The 19,977-nt window shown below is 44.4% G+C and overlaps 1 pseudogene across 1 annotated transcript in view; it reads right to left on the reverse strand.

Moving 5' to 3' along the window:
- Positions 1-19,977, reverse strand: part of LOC124015699 — a 49,567-nt pseudogene that overhangs the window by 12,245 nt on the left and 17,345 nt on the right. Inside the window, exons 2-11 of the transcript XR_006835210.1 lie at positions 16,405-16,605; positions 14,652-14,738; positions 9,849-9,878; positions 7,122-8,408; positions 5,402-5,445; positions 4,772-4,951; positions 4,407-4,497; positions 3,722-3,956; positions 3,195-3,287; positions 123-204 (exon numbers count right to left, since the gene is read on the reverse strand). The product of XR_006835210.1 is annotated as a microtubule-associated protein tau-like (transcript). The remainder of the gene's footprint in view (positions 1-122; positions 205-3,194; positions 3,288-3,721; positions 3,957-4,406; positions 4,498-4,771; positions 4,952-5,401; positions 5,446-7,121; positions 8,409-9,848; positions 9,879-14,651; positions 14,739-16,404; positions 16,606-19,977) is intronic.

Below are 19,977 nucleotides of genomic sequence, written 5' to 3' on the forward strand. Positions count from 1 at the left end.
CATTCGTCAGGGAGCACATAAAACAATTATTTTATATATTTGTTGATATGGCTGAGTATAGACCATCTGTTGCATGTTTTTTCATTTCAGTCACTAAAGGTTGTATTTTGTACGCAAGTTACCTGGTTTGTGGTGAATGTTGGCCTTCGATCCACACTTTGACTGTACGTTGCTTAGGTCAATCTTTTTGTGAGTAATTTGAACCTAGATATGGCAATGGGGAGAAACAACAAAGAAGATCATCAGACCACTGATAGAATTAGACCAGAGGAGTGGTCATTGTTGGGTGATGCGAGGAGACAGAATAGAATGAGTCAGTCACATGCAAGGACAAGGACACTGCCATGAATGGCTTCCTGAATAGACTTGCTTCTAGCATTGTCCTTAATAGATGTTGGTTGGAAAAGGGAAAGAGGGGTTATTCGATTGCACCCACACATGGAAAAATTCCTTAAAAATGAAAAGATAGCTAGAATATTTCAGGGAATTCAGTCAGCTTTATCAAAAATCCCGCCATATTGATGAAATTTGAATCTAAATGAGACCACTTGGTCTCAAATTTGGATGCAAAGGCCCTCTTGGGTACATTGCGGAGATGTTTCGTTACATCCCTAGAAACTATGACGATACAATGCTGTTTTCTAACCCAATTTAACCCACGTCTTGTAAGTAAGGATACATATTTGATTAGGTGATTGGATTACCAGGCCTTCACCTTTTTTTTTTCATTCGATTTTTCACAGGAATATTCTCTACTACACATTCCCCCACTTATTTCTTCCTGAGAAATGAGGCAGGATACCTGATTATCAGGAGGATGAAGGTAATCACAAAATGAATGGCATTCATGAAAACAACAATGTTATAATCTGATCCAGTGTTTATAGAAGTAAATTGCTAAATAATACATGAAAAATACATGAATATGAAATTAAAATGACCAGAGATCTCATAAAATCACCCCATCCATGATTTAAAACAAGTCTACACAACAATCTAGACAAAATCAAATTCCCAAAGCGAAACTCTGTTGAATAAAATAAACAATATGCCTATATTTTAAAATTAATATTTCTGTTGTTTTTTTCAACCATAACCCACTTGTCTGCATACACAAACATATACACATCCAAACATGCAGCTATTTTCTGGTATGCAATTTGAACATGTATTTACACAGTACAGACACATGGTGGTGCCATTGCTGCATAGAGAGCCAGGCTTTCATCACATTATTATCTTCACTGAACAGAAGCCCAGCCCTGTTTCTCCAAGCAGACACAACGACAGCAGGACTGCAACGCTGCAGCCACATCCAGCTTAGTGCAGCCCAATCACTAGCCACTTACCGGTACCACTATCACTATAAACAAACTGGCCTCATCATTTCTGTTGTAAGAGTTGAATCTTACATATCTACTTAGACAGCACCGGCAATGTATTACAGAGCTCACTAGTTATGGCCTATATAAACAAATACATCATAGTTATACAGTTGTTTTCCTAATGCCATGCTGTCTTGATTTGTAGATTATATAGTACAGACAGTATTGATTGACAGATGTTGATGGGTGGTGGCGGAGGGGACAATGAGTTGGAGGTTAATATCACAATTGACAGGATTCAGGTTGAGCCCAACGGGCAAAACTGGTTGTAATGGTCAACGTCATTCTGTCTTTTGTGACATCATGGTCAGGTTGTATTCTGATTATAATAATGTGTGTAGACATCTTTTTTTAGCTAAAAGATGCATTTAACTGATTATCTGACCAGATAACCAAAATATGACCTCTTTCCGAGACATCTTGATATTGTCATGAACGATTGATTTTAACTGGCTGTAATCAGACATTTTTAGAACCAGAAAATGACGTCATTTGGATTTACCGTCCCAAATTTTGCCCGCTGGGACTGCATGCTCACGGTCATACACCAACCTGGAGAACCATGCCACCATTATAAGTCAATGGACGGACACACCGACGACAATAACATTCTACTTTGTCACATCACTACTGCATTCATGTCATGCAAGGTAACAACAGCACTGATGTCAAGGTTTTCAGCTCAAGACGCTGAACCGTATATTGGGCTTGGAGAGTTTGAGACTACAAGAGCCATTGGGGTGCATCAAACGGGTTATTGGAGACACATTTGAGGAGACAGATCTAGGGCAGACAGACCAAAAACACAAACTTGGCAACGGCATCTCCAGGCAAGGATGCCCTGCCCCCTGTAATGCCTTACTCATGCATCCGTTTCAGGGACTCAAAGGGGCCGAGGTACCAAGCACCTGTCCCTGCCACGTCCTAACCTTAAACCAGTGTCCCATTGCAGTTTAATGAAATCAACGTTTTTTTAAAGAGATTGATTAGGTCTTTATCTTGGCCTTCTGGGTGTTTTTTGTTGTTGCCCTCTACAGAAAGTCGAAGCAAGTAAGATTTAGCCTCAGATGCTACTCTAGTCTGCTACTCTTCTATTTTGGAGAGTAAATTGAACAAAAATGAAGAAAACACAAACTTAACCTATCAGCCTGTAAATTTACAGAATGATAGTTACTTATCTAGCTATAAACTACTGAAGTCCTCATTTCCTTTAAGTATAGGAGGAGCGGAGAGTGGAGGAGGAATAGCCTTTATGTCCTGGCCAAAGCCATGATCTTGTCCTAGCTGCAGGAAGACTCAAGACCAAGCCATGAGTTCATCCCCAAGTTACTCACGTTACCACCTCCGGGGACACGTTTGAGATTATCTTTGGAGCCACACCTAGACTGAACACTAGACACGTCGATCTTCTTATGTCAAATTTGCATCTGGAAGAGGTAGAGGAGAGGCGAAAATAACATTATCTTTCTGGCAGGTTGATGCAGCAGCTGCAAGGCTGCGATGTGGACCATGCTGCTGACTACTATTTTACAATTGATTTAGACCAGATTATCTACAAGACAGCCTCAGAGTTCATGGTTGGTGTCTGCACTGCAGGTACTAGATTTCTCACACTCAGAAGTTACAGGCGTGTGGCCTTATTTTACAGGTCAGGGATCTCTGACATGCACTGATCTCAAAATAGTTACAGATCAATGATCAAGTGACCAGTCTTTATGGAAGTTTGTGGTTTGTGAACTGTAGGAGTCCTGAAATGGGTAATGTCTCTGTCTGCAGTCTCTTGACCGCCATGCCGTCTGTGTTACTCACATTGCCACCTCCTGGGGTATACTTGAGATTGGCTTTGGAGTCACACTTTGACTGAACGTTACTTAAATCCATCTTCTTCTCAACTATTTGCACCTGAAAGAGTCAGGAGGGAGAAAGCGTTGTCCTTACAACATCCAAGGAACTAATACAGAACAAAACAACAACAAAAATATTGTTCTGGACATATTCAACATATACCGTAAAGCCATTTGTGATCACAACTCGAACAAAAGCTTTGAAAGGCCAATTACTGGAGTTAAGGAGTAGTACGTGGATTCCGGCCTGTGATAAACAACTTAAGCTTGGGGGAAAGATAGCTAAGAAAAACAGCACAAGGGTTGTACATTTCAGGGCACTTTTCAGAAGTTCATGGATTTTTCAGAAATCCTAGTTGGAGGATTTTCTGTTGGCAGATTCCCTTCCCTCTTTCCTGGGTTTCTGAAAAACCTGCACACTTTGGGAAGGTTTCTGAAATTCTTCAACCCTACATATCATAAAAACGAAAGAAAATGGTTTCAAGCCCTTACCCGTCCTCCACCAGGCGAGTGCTTGATGTTCTCCGTGGAGCCAATCTTTGACCGGACGTTCTTCAGGTCGGGCATGGGGGCGCCAGGGGCACCGGACTGCGCCCCCTCATGGACCCAGGTGATTTAGGAGGGGTCCGCACCACCGCCACCTTCTTCACCTCCCGGCTGGCGGGGGATTTGGGTGTGCTGGGGCTGCTGTAGCCACTACGATTCTGGGGCGTCTTGGGGGAATCCACTACAAGGTTAGGAGAAACATAATCTTGGATGAGGTTATTCCAATCTGTTGTACTCCTGAAAATAAGTTCAGGAACAAGACCTGCAAAAGTTCAATTATTTGAACTAGGTGTTTTGCTCTTCTAGGTACATTTTCCTCTCCATCACTCCATTCCAAAGAGAGCACAGCAAACACGTGCTGGGGATGTAAATGTAGTCAAGCTGCCACGTGTTGGAGATGGCAAATGTAGGTGAACCTTTTTCAATGGGGATATGGAGTCTGACCATATCCTTATCATGCTCTCTCATCTCTGTTCACACTCCATTTGTTAACCTCTCTCGAATTGGGGAACTCTCAATGGATTTATGGTGATTGCATCTGTTCGCGTTGCAGGTGCTGCTGTACGAGTTTAGATAAAGGAACACATTGAGAGTTGAGCATCTGTTGAACATGTCCTGAGTACTGACTGACCTCCTGCAGTGGTCTTGGTCTGCATCCTGGTCCCAGCACCCTGGGGTTTAGCACCTGGTGTCCTGGTGCTGGCGGTCTTCCCATCTCCAGTCTGGAAACCAAACAGCACGGTTACTTCTAGAATGGGGAAAAACTAGAAACTACACAAGCGATGAACCTGTGTTGAACCAAAATACTCCTGACTCATTTGGGAAAGAACTGACTGAGTGTTTCGGGTTTAGGAGAGGCATTGCATAAGATCCTCAAACACCATGGAACTTTGAAGTATTCGAGTCATAATGCCATTGACCATTATGAGCCTATGGATAAGTTGGCCTGGGTCTGGGATAGTGGTCAAAGTTGAGGCCTGTCCATGTGTTACTTACCCTTGGCCTGGGTTCTCTGGATCCTGCACTGCCTGGACTGGGTTTAAATATTGAGCTGGGCCTGCTAGTGTTGCAGGCTGGGCCAGAGGAAGAGGACCAAGGCTTTTTGCTGGGGGTGGTTTGGACAGAGGAGGGTCGTTTGGGGGTGGATGCTTTGGCAGGTGTGGTGGCGTTGGGTGTCTTGTGACCAAAGGTGGTAAAAAAGTGTTATGAAACACAAAGGAAAAGACAAAAGTGAAAACAAACATTTAAAGAAATGCATTACGATGGTGGAACTTAACAAAAAGCTATAAGCGATATAGACTTAAACAATTAAAACCAATTTAAGCAATTTAAAAAAAATGTAAACAGTAAAAATCTTAAAATCAATCAAATGTCAAATATTGTTTGTGATTGGTGAATGGCTTTACATGCAGATGTGCTGTACTGCAATTGCAGAGCAGAACCGTTTTTTAGGGCATTCAGTTGAAGAGAGATGGTTGATGCAAAAGTTTATGTAAAATTTGAGCCGACATGTTTGGAACCTCCTTTGCAGCTGTAAAGTAAAGCACTGAGATATATTGATGCCTGCTGTATCGCAAGGTCACTCCAGAGGTCAGACCTCTGGTCCACACATCAGTTATCACCTACCTTTTTCTCAGCTGCTTCTTTCCCAGCCCCTGCACCGGCCTTGGCTGCAAGAGAGGGTCAAAGAGCGGGACTGAGTCAGTGCTAATATCATAGTCCTGTCTCATCAGCAACTTTGATACCTCGCTGTGCTAGGCTAGGCTAACTCTCTGATGCTAAATTGCCTATTCATGCCAGGCATGAAAATGCTAACAGACAATGTGTGTTGTTAACTCCTCTAGTTGCTGTATCCGGATGCTTTAAAGTTGCTTTTGGATTTCATAGTAATTGTCAGCACCATGAAATGAATTGCCAGAAAGTAAATTTGTCATAAACTCTTATTGAACTTTAATTTGAAACTTGCCCCAGATTCTCAATTAATCTGTGTATTGACATTACACTGCATGGGGAGGTTTTAGCACATTAAGTCATCTATATTAAAAACTAGACTCTCAAAAATGACTTCAAGCCTCTTGGCCTGATTTCTATCCCCCTAATCAGTCCACTCAGAGAATCACAGAGAACATAATACACTGTCTGGGACTAAGCTAATCATTTGAGGGGAGAACTAAATTAGTTTTAGGGCCAATGAATGTGGTACAGACAACAGCTTAGAAACTGTGCTTTTTATTTAATGTCAAGCCTGCGTGTTATTGGATAAGCACGAAATTGGGTCTCCGTGGTGACTGTGGTGCTTGCAAATGGTTAGTTAGGCAGGCAATAATGTTTCTCTCCTATCAATAGACAACCCCATTAGTCCAACTAGTACCCTGAGTGAGTGACAGGGCTGTATTGATAGTATTGGTGGTTCCCATTCAACTGATTCATTATTTAGACTCTTGGGAGTCCAATAATCATTTAAAAAAGCTTTTACAGAAAATGCACCATTTGAAACGGGAATCATTTTGTTATCATATCGTGTGCTTATCAGCTATCATCTGATCATTATTGATAATTGGCAATATAGGCAACCTGATTAGCATAAAGAGAACCAGTGAACCATCTATTGATTAGTAGTGGTAGTGTGTAACAAATACCACTACTGATGGGTGAGGTCGGTTTAATGTAAGCATCCATGTACACTGACAAACTGTGCTGACTTACACTTTTCTGGTAATATGATAGATGGATAGGAAACAGTAGTCAGAGTGTGGTGTGTGTGTGTGTGTGTGTGTGTGTGTGTGTGTGTGTGTGTGTGTGTGTGTGTGTGTGTGTGTGTGTGTGTGTGTGTGTGTGTGTGTGTGTGTGTGTGTGTGTGTGTGTGTGTGTGTGTGTGTGTGTGTGTGTGTGTGTTTCAGAAGACAGGAGGTGGAAGGGAAGGTGACCCATAAATACACAGTCAAGATGATGTGATGTTGCACACCCAACAAACATGCAAGTGACATGCAAAAGGCGCTGACCAGTGGAAAACATTGCCAGCAAAAATAATTTGGGCACAGGAGGGTTAGTGACATAAACAGGGGCTGGAAACACAGACAGAACACAGACCACAAACACAGAGAAGATAAAGCTCGAAAGAGAACGAAGTGAACAAAGAAGAGACACAAGAAAGAAACCGGTGGTGGTGGTGGCTACAAGCAGTCCGTTTCATCAACCGAACACGTTCATGTTTTGCGTTTTGTGCGTGTTTTTCAGAAAGGGTGCTGCTTTATTGTGTTGCTCAAGTAAGAAAAAAAGTATCTGTGAGAGAAAAGAAAGGAGGTGGTGGAGAGGTGGGATTGATAAACTAGAACGGAAAACCGACCTTTGAGCTGGGCACCTGGAACATTTGCTTTTCTGCCCGGTGGGGCGGCATCTTTTGGGGGTGCTTTCTGAGCTTTACCGGCGGTGGGAGGGGCAACAGCAGTAGCGGTCACTTTCTTATCTTTCCTGACCGGGCCTTTGGCTGCTGTGGGAGCACCTCCTTTGCCATCTCCTTTGAGGCCACTAGCAGCCTTGCCAGCCTTAGGCTTCGTTTCTGCAGATTTGGCTTCTGCAGGTTTGGCTTTGGTCACCGACTGAGTTGTTGTCACCGCTGTGATGCCGGCCTCGTCTGCAGACTCCAGGTATTGGCCTTGAGTGTCCTTTGAGGTCTTCACAGGTTCGTCATCCATCTGGACGGGCTCAACCTCCATCTGGGGCACAGCAATCATGGGCAGGGGACTAGCTACCTTCTCCTGCACCTCTTCTTCCTCCTGCATCTCCTCCTCAGTCACCTGCTCCTCAGTCACCTGCTCCACCTCGTCGAGGGCTTCTGGCTGGTGCTCGATGAGAGGAGACTCGTCCTGGGTCTGGTCGGCTGCAGTGCTAGGGGAGAAGGGAGATCCAGGGTCAGCCCTGTTGGAGTCAGGACTCTTGCTCCCTGGGGGGCTCTTGTCTGCTCCGTTCTGCCACCCTGAAGGAATGCCCTGACCAGGGGGGTGTCCCTCAGGCTCTGTGTAGTCAAAGGATAGGACGCGCTGCTTGGCTTCCTCCGGGGTCATGGCAACAGGAATGACAGGGGCGCGACCTTCATCTTTCTGCTGCTCTTCCTCTTCTGAGCTGGCTTCACGCCGTGGCCTCCTGCGGATTGTTGACACCTCGGTTCTCTCTTCCTCTTCTTCATCCTCTTCCTCGTCGCTATCCTCCTCTTTTTCTTCATCCTCCTGCTCTTTCGTCCCCTCCTTTTCTGTGAAAAGAGGGCTCTGAGGCTTCTCAGGACTGATCATGTCTTCATAGGCCGAGGTAGGAGCCTCCTTGCTGTCACATACGTCCTTCTTATCCTCGTCCTCAGACCCAGAGCCGCTCAAGCTGTGGCCCACAGAGACATCAGAGACCTTGTCAGACGGGCTCCTCTTCAGCTCAGACCCCAGCGAGTCTGGGGAGAAGAGCCTTGGAGTGTCCCTCTCGATTGGGGCTTCAGGGGCTGAAGGAGACGCCCGGGGGCTCACCGACCCAGCTCTCTCCCCATCTTCGCTCCCACCGTCGGCAAAGCCGGACCTGCTGCTGCGGCCGCTCTCTGTGGCAGGACTGAGGCCTCCTGGCGTGGGGCTGAGCGACGCGGTGAGCTCCTCTGGTGTGGTGGGAACCGGGAAGCAGAACGATAAGGGACAGAGGGATAGATCCACAGCAGGACTGTGGTGTTAGAGACACTTACCTCCTCCTCAGAGACATACATTCAACACCCAACAAAAGGAACAGAAATAAAGGAAAAGAAAGAATCGAAAGGAAAGAAAAGAACCACTGAAGGAGAAGGTACACAAAACAAAGGGCAAAGGAACCTTTTTTTTGCTGGCATCAACAGGAACAACAATGAAACATCAAAATGCATAAACTACAATTATCTGGATCATTTTTGTACCTAAAACGTTGAGAGCTGTAGGTTTTTTTTTATAAGAAGCTCAGTTTGCAGTTGCAAACATTTTGCTTCCATGTTTATAGCAGAAAAGATGGGTAGACTATATGCAATGAGAGCCATGAACTATGTACGCAAATATGGGTTCATAAAAAGCACCTTACAGCTCAAACACTAAACCATCAACTTCTGCCATCAACCAAATTCACAGCAGAAATCAAAGCCAAGCCGTATCATGTCCATACCGAAAACGGTCTCATTCAACACAGTACTCACAATGATGCAACAGTGCTGTATTTTCGCTCTCGTGGGTTGTTGTGAAAAGCCACGTGATAAATGAAATTGCAATGGCGATGAATCAATGCCGCACTGTCCAATTTGCAAATGGGCTTTGCAGTGGGTTTTCTGGCTGCTAGCCTCACTTACGAGTACATCATGGTTCTCTTCCTTTTAAAAGGGGAAATCTGCAGTTGCTGCGTCCATTTCTGGACTTCGAAATGAATGATATGTACCCATTGATTCCTGAAGAATATAACTTAGAAATGAATGATATGCATTCATTGATTCTTGATGAATATAACTTTTGCCTTCGAGATCGAGTTCGACAGTCATATCCCATCAGAACCCAAAATAAGCTCGTTTTAACTTCAATGTTTGTAACGTTAAACAAATTACATGTAAACAAAACATGGTTATAACTAGAGTTATTTATGGTGTGGTAACAATTCAGCGTTAGATCAATTCTGACATCCTTGAAAAGGATCAACTTTGCTCATGAAATCAAACTCCATTTACCCACTTAATATAAATACATTTCAAGGGATCAATATACAATTGTGAATCTATATAGTGAGCCAGATTACAATCAGACAGTGTCCTCTGTTCTATAATGCACACGCCGTGGTGCTACTATAATGAGGATTGAGATGAGTTGTGGTTCAAATCAATGCAGAAGTTTGTCCATTACACTCAATGGTAAACCCAACGTTGGTTCCACTAGGTATATATGAGCAACTGGGATGAATAGTTGAAAATAGAGACGTTGAGGATGATTTGATATGGATATGCATGGACGGTAGTTGGTCTCAGAAACTCTACTTCCTCATGGCTACGTGTAGTCTGAGGAAGAGAGATGTCAGATGGGTATTGTAGTCATACCTTGACCTGTAGCGGTCGTCCCTCCGGTAGCTGCACACGGTCCAGGGTTCGATGGGAGAGGAAGAGGAGAAAAGGAGGACTTAGACATTAGACTTTCTACAGGTACACCGGTAAGCTGATCTCCCAACATTCAGCGAGCACTCACACAATTATGATCAAACTTAACCAAGCACACACACACACGCCGCCTGCTGAAATAAATCCTCTAGTCTAAAGCTCGCTAAAACCACTAACTAGCTCTCGGTCGTGCGCAAGTGTGGGCAATGAAGGGGCACGACTGCCCACACTGTCCATTAGTTGATCTACAATGTGTTCGGAAAGTATTCACACCCCTTGACTCTTCCCGCATTTACAGGCTGAATTTTTAAATGGATTCATTTGAGAATGTTGTGTCACTGGCCTACACACAATAGCCCATAATCTCAAAGTGGAATTATGTTTTTTCAAAATGTTTATAAATTCAATAAAAATTCAATAAATCAATAAGTATTTAACCACTTTGTTATGGCAAGCCTAAATAAGTTCTGGAGCAAGCCTAAATAAGTTCTGGAGCAAGCCTAAATTACATTCTGGAGCAAGCCTAAATACGTTCTGGAGCAAGCCTAAATACGTTCTGGAGCAAACCTAAATGCGTTCTGGAGCAGTTCTGGAGCAAGCCTAAATACGTTCTGGAGCAAGCCTAAATACGTTCTGGAGCAAGCCTAAATACATTCTGGAGCAAGCCTAAATACGTTCTGGAGCAAGCCTAAATACGTTCTGGAGCAAGCCTAAATACGTTCTGGAGCAAGCCTAAATACGTTCTGGAGCAGTTATGGAGCAAGCCTAAATACGTTCTGGAGCAAGCCTAAAATATGTTCTGGAGCAAGCCTAAATACGTTCTGGAGCAGTTCTGGAGCAAGCCTAAATACGTTCTGGAGCAAGCCTAAATACGTTCTGGAGCAGTTCTGGAGCAAGCCTAAATACGTTCTGGAGCAAGCCTAAAATACGTTCTGGAGCAAGCCTAAATACGTTCTGGAGCAGTTCTGGAGCAAGCCTAAATACGTTCTGGAGCAAGCCTAAATACGTTCTGGAGCAAGCCTAAATACATTCTGGAGCAAGCCTAAATAAGTTCTGGAGCAAGCCTAAATAAGTTCTGGAGCAAGCCTAAATACGTTCTGGAGCAAGCCTAAATACGTTCTGGAGCAAGCCTAAATACGTTCTGGAGCAAGCCTAAATACATTCTGGAGCAAGCCTAAATACATTCTGGAGCAAGCCTAAATACGTTCTGGAGCAAGCCTAAATATGTTCTGGAGCAAGCCTAAATATGTTCTGGAGCAAGCCTAAATACGTTCTGGAGCAAGCCTAAATACGTTCTGGAGCAAGCCTAAATACGTTCTGGAGTAAAAATGTGCATGAGAAGTCACTTAATACATTGCATGAACTCCCCCTGTGTGCGATAATAGCTAACATGATTTTTGAATGACTAGCTCATCTCTGTACCCCACACAAGGTAAGGTAAAGGTCCTTTGGTCGAGCAGTGAATTTCAAACACATATTCAACCACAAAGACCAGGGAGGTTTTCCAATGCCTCGCAAAGAAGGGCACCTATTGGTGGATGGGTAAATGTAAAAATAAAAAAAACACTGAATATCCCTTTGATGAGCATGGTGAAGTTATTCATTACACTTTGGATGGTGTATCAATATCAGTCCCTACAAAGATACAACCGCCCTTCCTAAATCAGTTGCCGAAGAGGAAGGAAACCGCTCAGGGATTTCACCATGCATTGGTGACTTTAAAACAGTTAGAGTTTAACGGCTGTGACGGGATAAAACTGAGGGTGGATCAACAACATTGTAGTTACTCCACAATACTAACCTAATTGACAGAGTGAAAAGAAGGAAGTCTGTAAAAAATAAAATATTACAAAAGCATTCATCCTGTTTGCAACAAGGTACTAAAGTAGACCGAATACTGCATAAAATGTGGCAAATGCATGTTTTTTTTACCTGAATAAGTATTGTGTTTTATTGGATTTGCCCCAAACATACTACTGAGTACAACTTTCAATATTTTAAGCATAGTGGTGGCTGCATCATGTTATGGGTATGCTTGTAATCTTTAAGGACTGGGGAGTTTTTCAGGATAAAAATAAACAGAAGGGATCACAGACAAAATTCTAGAGGAAAACCCGGTTCAGTCTGCTTTCCACCAGACACTGGGAGATGAATTCACATTTCAGCAGGACAATAACATAAAACACAATGCCAAATCTTGAGCAACACTGGAGTTGCTTACCAAGAAGACAGTGAATGTTCCTGAGTGGCAGAGTTACAGTTTTGACATTGTCCAGCAATGATCAACAACCACTTTGACAGAGCTTGAATAATTTTGAAAACAATAATAGGCAAATACTGCACAATCCTGGTGTGGAAAGCTATTAGAGACTGACTTATACTTATGTAAATAAGATATTTTTGTATTTCATTCTCAATCAATTTGCAAAAACAAATCCAAAAAAAGAAATTCACTGTCATTATGAGCTATTGTGTGTAGAGGGACGAATTCAGGCTGTTACATAACACAATGTGGAATAAATCAAGGGGTATTAATTACTTCACAAAGGCATTGTACCTAACATTTTCTGGGGTGAGGGGGGGGGGTAGCATAGGTGTTAATAAGGAACGCTTATCAGCAATTTTCGATTTAAGGACAGCTTGATGATCTCTCCATGTCAACCATTAACAGTTCTCCGTCTGCGAGCTCAGCGTCATCTAAGTCGGTTATAAATTATTTTTGTCTACAGCTAATCATCAGCAGTCATAGACACTGAACCCCAGTTAAGGACTAAAGCACCAGACACATGCATCATGGCCATGGCCCTTGTATTACGGTTGGCTATCCTGTATTGACAAGTGCAACTTATGGACTATTGCTGGTAGTATATCGACAATACGCACAGGGGAAATGAACACGAGTTCCTACAATGTAGGCCTGAATCGAGAGATCGAGCCTTGTGTTCTCTTGTTGTGTCCTGCGGTATATTGCTCATGCCAGTGTTTCAAGGAAGGTTTGGAACTAATTACGCTACGCACATAGTTCCATTCATGGACATTGCTTAAATCTTTCATGTTTTCGTGGACAGGGGTTAGAGCCAAAGCTGGCACTGTGGTATCTTTAGCTGTGGGCTGTTGTTGAGATAACAACACTACCGCCAACATGCCTTTTGTCCTTCTGGCAATACCACAAATCACTGTTGAATAAAGGCCCACTGACAATTGAGAGAACTAGAGTCACTGAGTGTGCTAATAGCTAGGGGTTATAACGCAGAGGACGTGATTATACGAAGCATTATGAGCCCCGTGACCATCACTTCCTGTGGTAAATGAACCGGGTATGAGGATGAATGAAGTCCATGACATCAATCCTACGAGTCATGTTTAGAATGCTCTGGGGGTGACTAGCTATGGCTCTATATGGACCGTGAGGTTCAGCCTTCTGTTACCATGGCACCGCCGTGCTGACCAAGGCCACAGCACCGGTTAAGTGGGGACTATATTGACCCATTAGCTCAGAACCCCCCCCCACCCCACCCCACCCCCCCTTTCACTTATTGAGGTTGGCCTGTTGGCCGTGACTGTTGAGAGAGCATATTACTGCAGAGTGCCACTTACGCAACGCCGTTCTCAGGATTCAAAACCACAACGGTTCTTAACTGACTGACCGCCGACGGGACAATTGTCTATAAATACAGGAAGCTTACGTTCACCGGCATTGTCCTGACAAGAGCCTAACACTTCATGCTAACAGTTGGGATGCTGACATCCCAATCGTGAATACGAGAGCCACAACTCCAGGCCTGATGCACAATGCTACGATCTGGGTGGGGTTGGCTTTTTCGATCAGTGTGACCTGAATGAAAAGTGCTCTGAACAGCTACAAACAACAGGATAGTTCACCCACACAGAACAGAACTCAGAAGCATGGCATAATATTAATCATTAATCGTAAAAAAAAAAAATGCAATTTATGAAGAGAAGCAGGAAATATCATGGATTGTTGCGAGGCCAGCAACAGGGGAACAGCGGAATCATCCTCAAATCCCGACAGGAGATTTCATAAAAAATGCATTAGGAAGGAAAGGCAGACACCCTCTGAAGAACTGACCTCTCTCTCATTCCTACATACAGAGAGACAGAGCGGAAACTAATTCAAAACAAGCATTGGTCGCTGCAAATAATTAAAAAGAAGCACTGGGCGCCGATTACGTAAACTGAAAACTGGAGGAAGAAACAGGAAAAGAGAGGAGGAGAAGAGAGGACAAGAGAGGGGGAGAAGAGAGGAAAAGAGGGGGAGAAGAGAGGAAAAGAGAGGGGGAGAAGAGAGGAAAAGAGAGGTCAGCAGCACATTATTTTGGGGGATACAAAGGCACTCAGAATCCAGGTGTTACGGGGTTATCTGTGAAAAGTGAAGCATGCAACTGTGAAGCAAGACGCTAAAACAAATGCATTGTTGAGGTTGTGACAAGAAGCTGGATGATGATTCGCGAAGAGGCAGAGGACAAATGGAACCAAATGAGCAAATTGCTTTTGAAGCCACAAACAAGAGGCACAATCACAACCAGCGGTGGACTCAATTCCATTTCACAATAATCTATTCATGATGATCAATTTATGATTCGTTTATGAAGTATTTCTGATTCATGAGTCAATTCCTGAAACACATCGTGAATGGACACTAAACAAAATGGAATTGAGCCCAACCCTGCAGCTCACACAGCCCCTAATAGAAAAAAAGGGGTTTGGATGTGAGGAGCGGCATACCCGAGAGGTCGCTCTTAGACACAGACACCTCTGACACTGGTGCTCGAGGCTGTGATTTCAGTTCAGGTGACAGCTCCAGCAAATCTTCTACGTGAGACAGAGGCAAGATTATTAGTTAGAGAGAGAGAGAGAGAGAGAGAGAGAGAGAGAGAGAGAGAGAGAGAGAGAGAGAGAGAGAGAGAGAGAGAGAGAGAGAGAGAGAGAGAGAGAGAGAGAGAGAGAGAGAGAGAGAGAGAGAGAGAGAGAGAGAGAGAGAGAGAGAGAGAGAGAGAGAGAGAGAGAGAGAGAGAGAGAGAGAGAGAGAGAGAGAGAGAGAGAGAGAGAGAGAGAGAGAGAGAGAGAGAGAGAGAGAGAGAGAGAGAGAGAGAGAGAGAGAGAGAGAGAGAGAGAGAGAGAGAGAGAGAGAGAGAGAGAGAGAGAGAACTAAAAAAGTGTTGCATCACATCAGGTTAGTTGGAACAAAAGAGCGGGCTAGCCTATATTTTTTGAGGAAGGTGAACATATTGAGGATGCAGTGAGGCAGTTAAGATGTACAGTGAAATATATTTTAGAAAAAAAGAACAGCCCCCAGTCCCAGTTTGCCCTACATTTCCAACTCAAAACACATGACGCCTTGCTTTAGAAGTTGTTCCTTTTGTTCTTCAGTGGTGTAGTGTGAGCTGTACAATACGAGCGGTAGAAATGCCCTTCTGCGCCCTAAAGAGGAAATATTCTACATGAAGCGAAATACTGAGGCTAAAAATACCCAAATGGAGAACTTCAAGCAACATCCTTGATGGAATATGCATTCCTTTCTTTTCTAGGTATAGATAGACACCATCATGTAATATGGTCGCTGACATACTGCCGGCCTACAGTACAGTAACCAAAACCTAAAACGCTGGGACAGCTGGTGCATGTCATCCAATAGAACTGGGCAAAACTCTGTACGTTATAGGGACACTCAGAAATTCAGGCGTATGCTACTGTACCTGTAGACTTCCAGTCATTGCGCTAACGACAGTTAGCATTGGCTGGTTGAAACTACCTCTGCACGCAGAGGACATACAAATGGTATCCACGAGTTCATCTGACTGGGTACGTAGAAAACGACTAATTTCCAGAACCTCGAAGTATCCCTTTAAGATCCTCTGTAGATGACAGTAAAAACCAAAATATTATCAACATATGCTTCCCTCTCCCTGCTCTTGTGGCCTGTCAGGATTATTTGTTTCACCATCTGAATCCTGTTTTCTGGAAGAGAGTGTCAGGTCTGTATAATACAGGATAGAATGTCTGTCTGAGGAGAGACTGACCCAAATGCCTGGATTACTGTTAACACACACACACACACACACACACACACACACACACACACACACACACACACACACACACACACACACACACACACACACACACACACACACACACACACACACACACACACACACACACACACACACACACACACACACACACACACACACACACACGTCTGTAGGGTTATTTAACCATGCAATATAAAGGAAGGGTACTGCAGAGAACAGCCAACAACAACATCCTTGACCTCTATCTGTCTGGATGAAACAAATCGCCACAGTCTGCTTTTTACTATTAAGGACTACAAGAAATGCTAAAACAGATTGACCAGATTCTAAGAAATGTATTTTCCAAGAATGTGTATCTGTGTATCTGATGCTCTCTCTTTTCCATAACCCCCCCCCCCCCGCTGTCAAAATCTACAGTCCTAGTGACCTAGTCCATCACTGACCTTTCATGTCCCCAGGTCCCATGTGTGCGTCTGGCATCCCGTTAGGCTTCTGAACCTCCCGCTGGTCCAGAGGTTCCTTCAGGGTCATGTTGGCCAGGGCAGCCGAGGCCGTGGTCTCCCCAGAGTTGAATTGCAGGGCGGCGTGGCCGTCCATGCTCGAGTTGAAGTCCTGATGCTGATCCATGGCGAAGCGAGTTCAGGCTGGGAGGAGAGAGAGGAGACGGAGGGAAGAAGAAGAAAAAAGACAACGAGTTAACGCTCCATTCAGTTTGGATACCTTAGTTTTGATGTCATCCACACAAGCTACTTGGGCAGTTGGAGACAGATCATTGCTGCTTTCAATAATGTCAAGAAAAATTAGATGGGGGGGCTCTGCATTTTTCAGACTGCACGGAACACAGACTGAACCGAGAGGATTCTAAACCTTGCGGTTGTTGTCGGCTTACTTCAAAAGTGTGTCAGAGGAGCAGAGGCCTGAGAGAACCAACCAAAGTTGTCGGGATCTCCGTAATAGGCTACAATGTCAAAGGGTGAAGGTGAACGGCAAGTCATTGACACCTATTCCAAATCGACACCCGGCATTGTTGGGCCTCTGCTGTTCCCCACAGAGAGGGATATGGCTGCAGAGCTAAAGACAGACAGATACCAGAGCACTGTTGAATTCTCTCACAGTTTTATTGTGCAGTGTATTCCGGCCCAAAGGTCTTAGTCACCAACCCAGACCCTTCATACAAGAACCGCAACGGATTTGTCCACTCATCCCAGGCAGCCCTAGCCTGATCCCAGATTTGTTGATCCCAGATCTCCTATTGCCATTGTCACACCAACGGGCTGCAACACTGCGATTTCTATGTCGCCCCCTCATTAGGGACTGATGGGGACAATCGGGACTTTTTCCTTTGTCTCCCCCTCACTTTACATAAGCGTTATGTAAGGACTTTGGGAGCTGAAAGGGCAGTCGGCTTTGCTAACGCAGGCAGACGTGGTGCAACAACGAACTGGCGGCTAGGGGAAGATGAAATTCCAAAAACATTTGTCTGACGCCCTTTCTCAGTGATCATGATTTGAATGGCCTAGGCTCAGTGTCTTTTGTTTCTTCAGGTTTTTGCTAGGTAGGGTCTAAAGTTCCATCATGTCTAATGTGGTACCAAAGGACGTACTAAAGCAATGTGGGCCTAACGTCTCAACGTCGCTTGACCTAGCCTGTTTCCTCCCTGATTCGAGTCCCCAAGCAAAGCTGTCACCTCAATAACGAGTGTAGAGAGACGACACCTAGGCTATTCGAACGTTTCGAGTTACTCTACAGACTCGAGGCAATCCTCCTCTTCCTCAGCTAAGCTTAGATAATCATGATTCATGTTACATGTGAATTGAGCTACAGGTATGAGCTACTTCCCTGTAACGGATGTCATCATGTCAGGGTTGGTGTACTGTAATGCGAACATGCTTCTATTTGTTATGAAGCAAGATGGTGGAAGTGGCCAAGATAAACACTGGCCAACAATGAGGGCTGCTCTCATGCTCTTGCAGAAACAGCAGCTCAAAGACTACACAACACGCACGAGGACACACACGCGGGCCCCTCCTCTTCCTGCAGAAACCAGCTTTGCACTGCAACTCATAGAGACTACAAGATCAGATGCACCAATAATAGGGTCCTATTAATGCGAGGGGGGGGGGTCCTCCTGTCTTCTCGAAGGGGAAGTTCCTCTCAAAATACACACGGCAGCCTGCCAGGCGTATCCTGTTTCTGTTTCCTTTAAGTCCAGCGGTATGGTTTGGGTTATGAGGGGCGTGTTTTTGTGTTTATTATTAAGGAGGGTGATTGTGTTCTGTCATGATTGGGGGTCACTTGACAACGTGGGCTTCTTCCATGTGTGCATTTTCTGGACTGCCTTTACAAGACCTTAGAACTGCGTCATTTAGCGATGCCGCACAGAGGATGGCTTTTGAGTTTCTGACCAAAACGCAATCAGCTTCGGACCTGCTTCGAACCTGCTTTCGAACCTGCATCGGACCTGCCTCGGACCCCTGTACTGGCTTAAAAAAGCTAACCACATCATCTTAGAGTATTTTTTTTTAGATGACCTCAACTCACTCGGAATAGGCATGGGCCAATAGTAAGGAGGTTGAGATCTGTGAGATTGGAGCACTTGGCAACTGTTAGCTAGCCTATGTCCTGGATCAATAGTACAAGATGATATTGGTGAAGTTAGTAGATAAAACGTAGTCAGGAGGAGAAGGCAAACTGAACTGGCACACAGCATTTAACAAACAACGACTGGACTACAGTGATCTTTTAGACAGAATGGGGGGATGGGTGTACTGGGCAAGCCCCCAAACCTGTGTGTGTGTGTGTGTGTGTGTGTGTGTGTGTGTGTGTGTGTGTGTGTGTGTGTGTGTGTGTGTGTGTGTGTGTGTGTGTGTGTGTGTGTGTGTGTGTGTGTGTGTGTGTGTGTGTGTGTGTGTGTGTGTGTGTGTGTGTGTGTGTGTGTGTGACAGAGAGAGACACAGACAGAGCAGTCACAAAGAACATCACAGCCCGGTGTGTACCAGAACCACAGCCCTCCTTATCAATCTACTGCAATTAGACTACCTACCTTAGTGCTCGAACAAAGAGGTGCGGGGAAAGACGTAGGCTAACTGCAAATAGGCTCACTCAGTTACTAAAGAGGAGGGAGCAGGGCCCCATTTAAGGGAAAGGGGGATACCTAGTCAGTTGTACAACTGAATGCCTCCATTCAGCTAGTTGGAGAGATACAAAGAAAGGAGGCAACTACCCAAAAACCGGAGGGAGAGAGGAGACCAAATTGGTGGTATGATTTTGGATCTGAAATGCCAGAGGGGCAGATGGATGCTCATGTTAATCCTGTTTGTTGAACATCCCACGGGCGTTTACACCTAATCTTTGTCCCGCACTTAGCTGAGCACCCTCCAACGCCAGGCCAACACACACAACTGTGTAAAGCAGGGCCAAACATCAATGAATAGGCTAGGATATTCTACACACAACAGACCGAAGACTGAACGCACTCGTCTCGCATCATTAGCGAAGAGAAAGAGCAAGCTACCCAGGCTGCACTGTGATTAATGTTTTGTGGAGAAGAAAGTTTTTCCTTTAGGGATTCATCCCAATTTCGTTTAAAACGTTTTAAGCGTTCACACCCCTAGTCAAGGAACATGTCATCAAAGGCAAAGCACTAGGCCTGGATAAACATTTTCTCCATGTTTGACACGATAAGCCTAGCCTACACCCCGTTTATGTGACTGTTGATTTGTTGGTCCTGATTATTGTTTTACACTCAAGCATCGGGACAAGACGTGTTAACCAATGTCTCTATTAGTCCAGGACATAAAAGGTGGTCAAATCTCAGAGCATGTTAGACTGTCACCTAAAAACTCCCCAGTCTCTCATCCCATGTCTTCTCCTCTGTGGATTGTCTTTCTGTAATAATTAAAGGTGCAATATGCAGAAGTTGGTACGCCATGTCCTGGTTGCTAAAATTCTAAAAGTTCCCCTAATTTCAGTTTATGTGACAAAATTCAAAAGGCACTCGCACATCTGAGCTATCT

The sequence above is a fragment of the Oncorhynchus gorbuscha genome, linkage group LG26 (genome assembly GCF_021184085.1).
Source record: "Oncorhynchus gorbuscha isolate QuinsamMale2020 ecotype Even-year linkage group LG26, OgorEven_v1.0, whole genome shotgun sequence".
Lineage (NCBI taxonomy): Eukaryota > Metazoa > Chordata > Actinopteri > Salmoniformes > Salmonidae > Oncorhynchus > Oncorhynchus gorbuscha.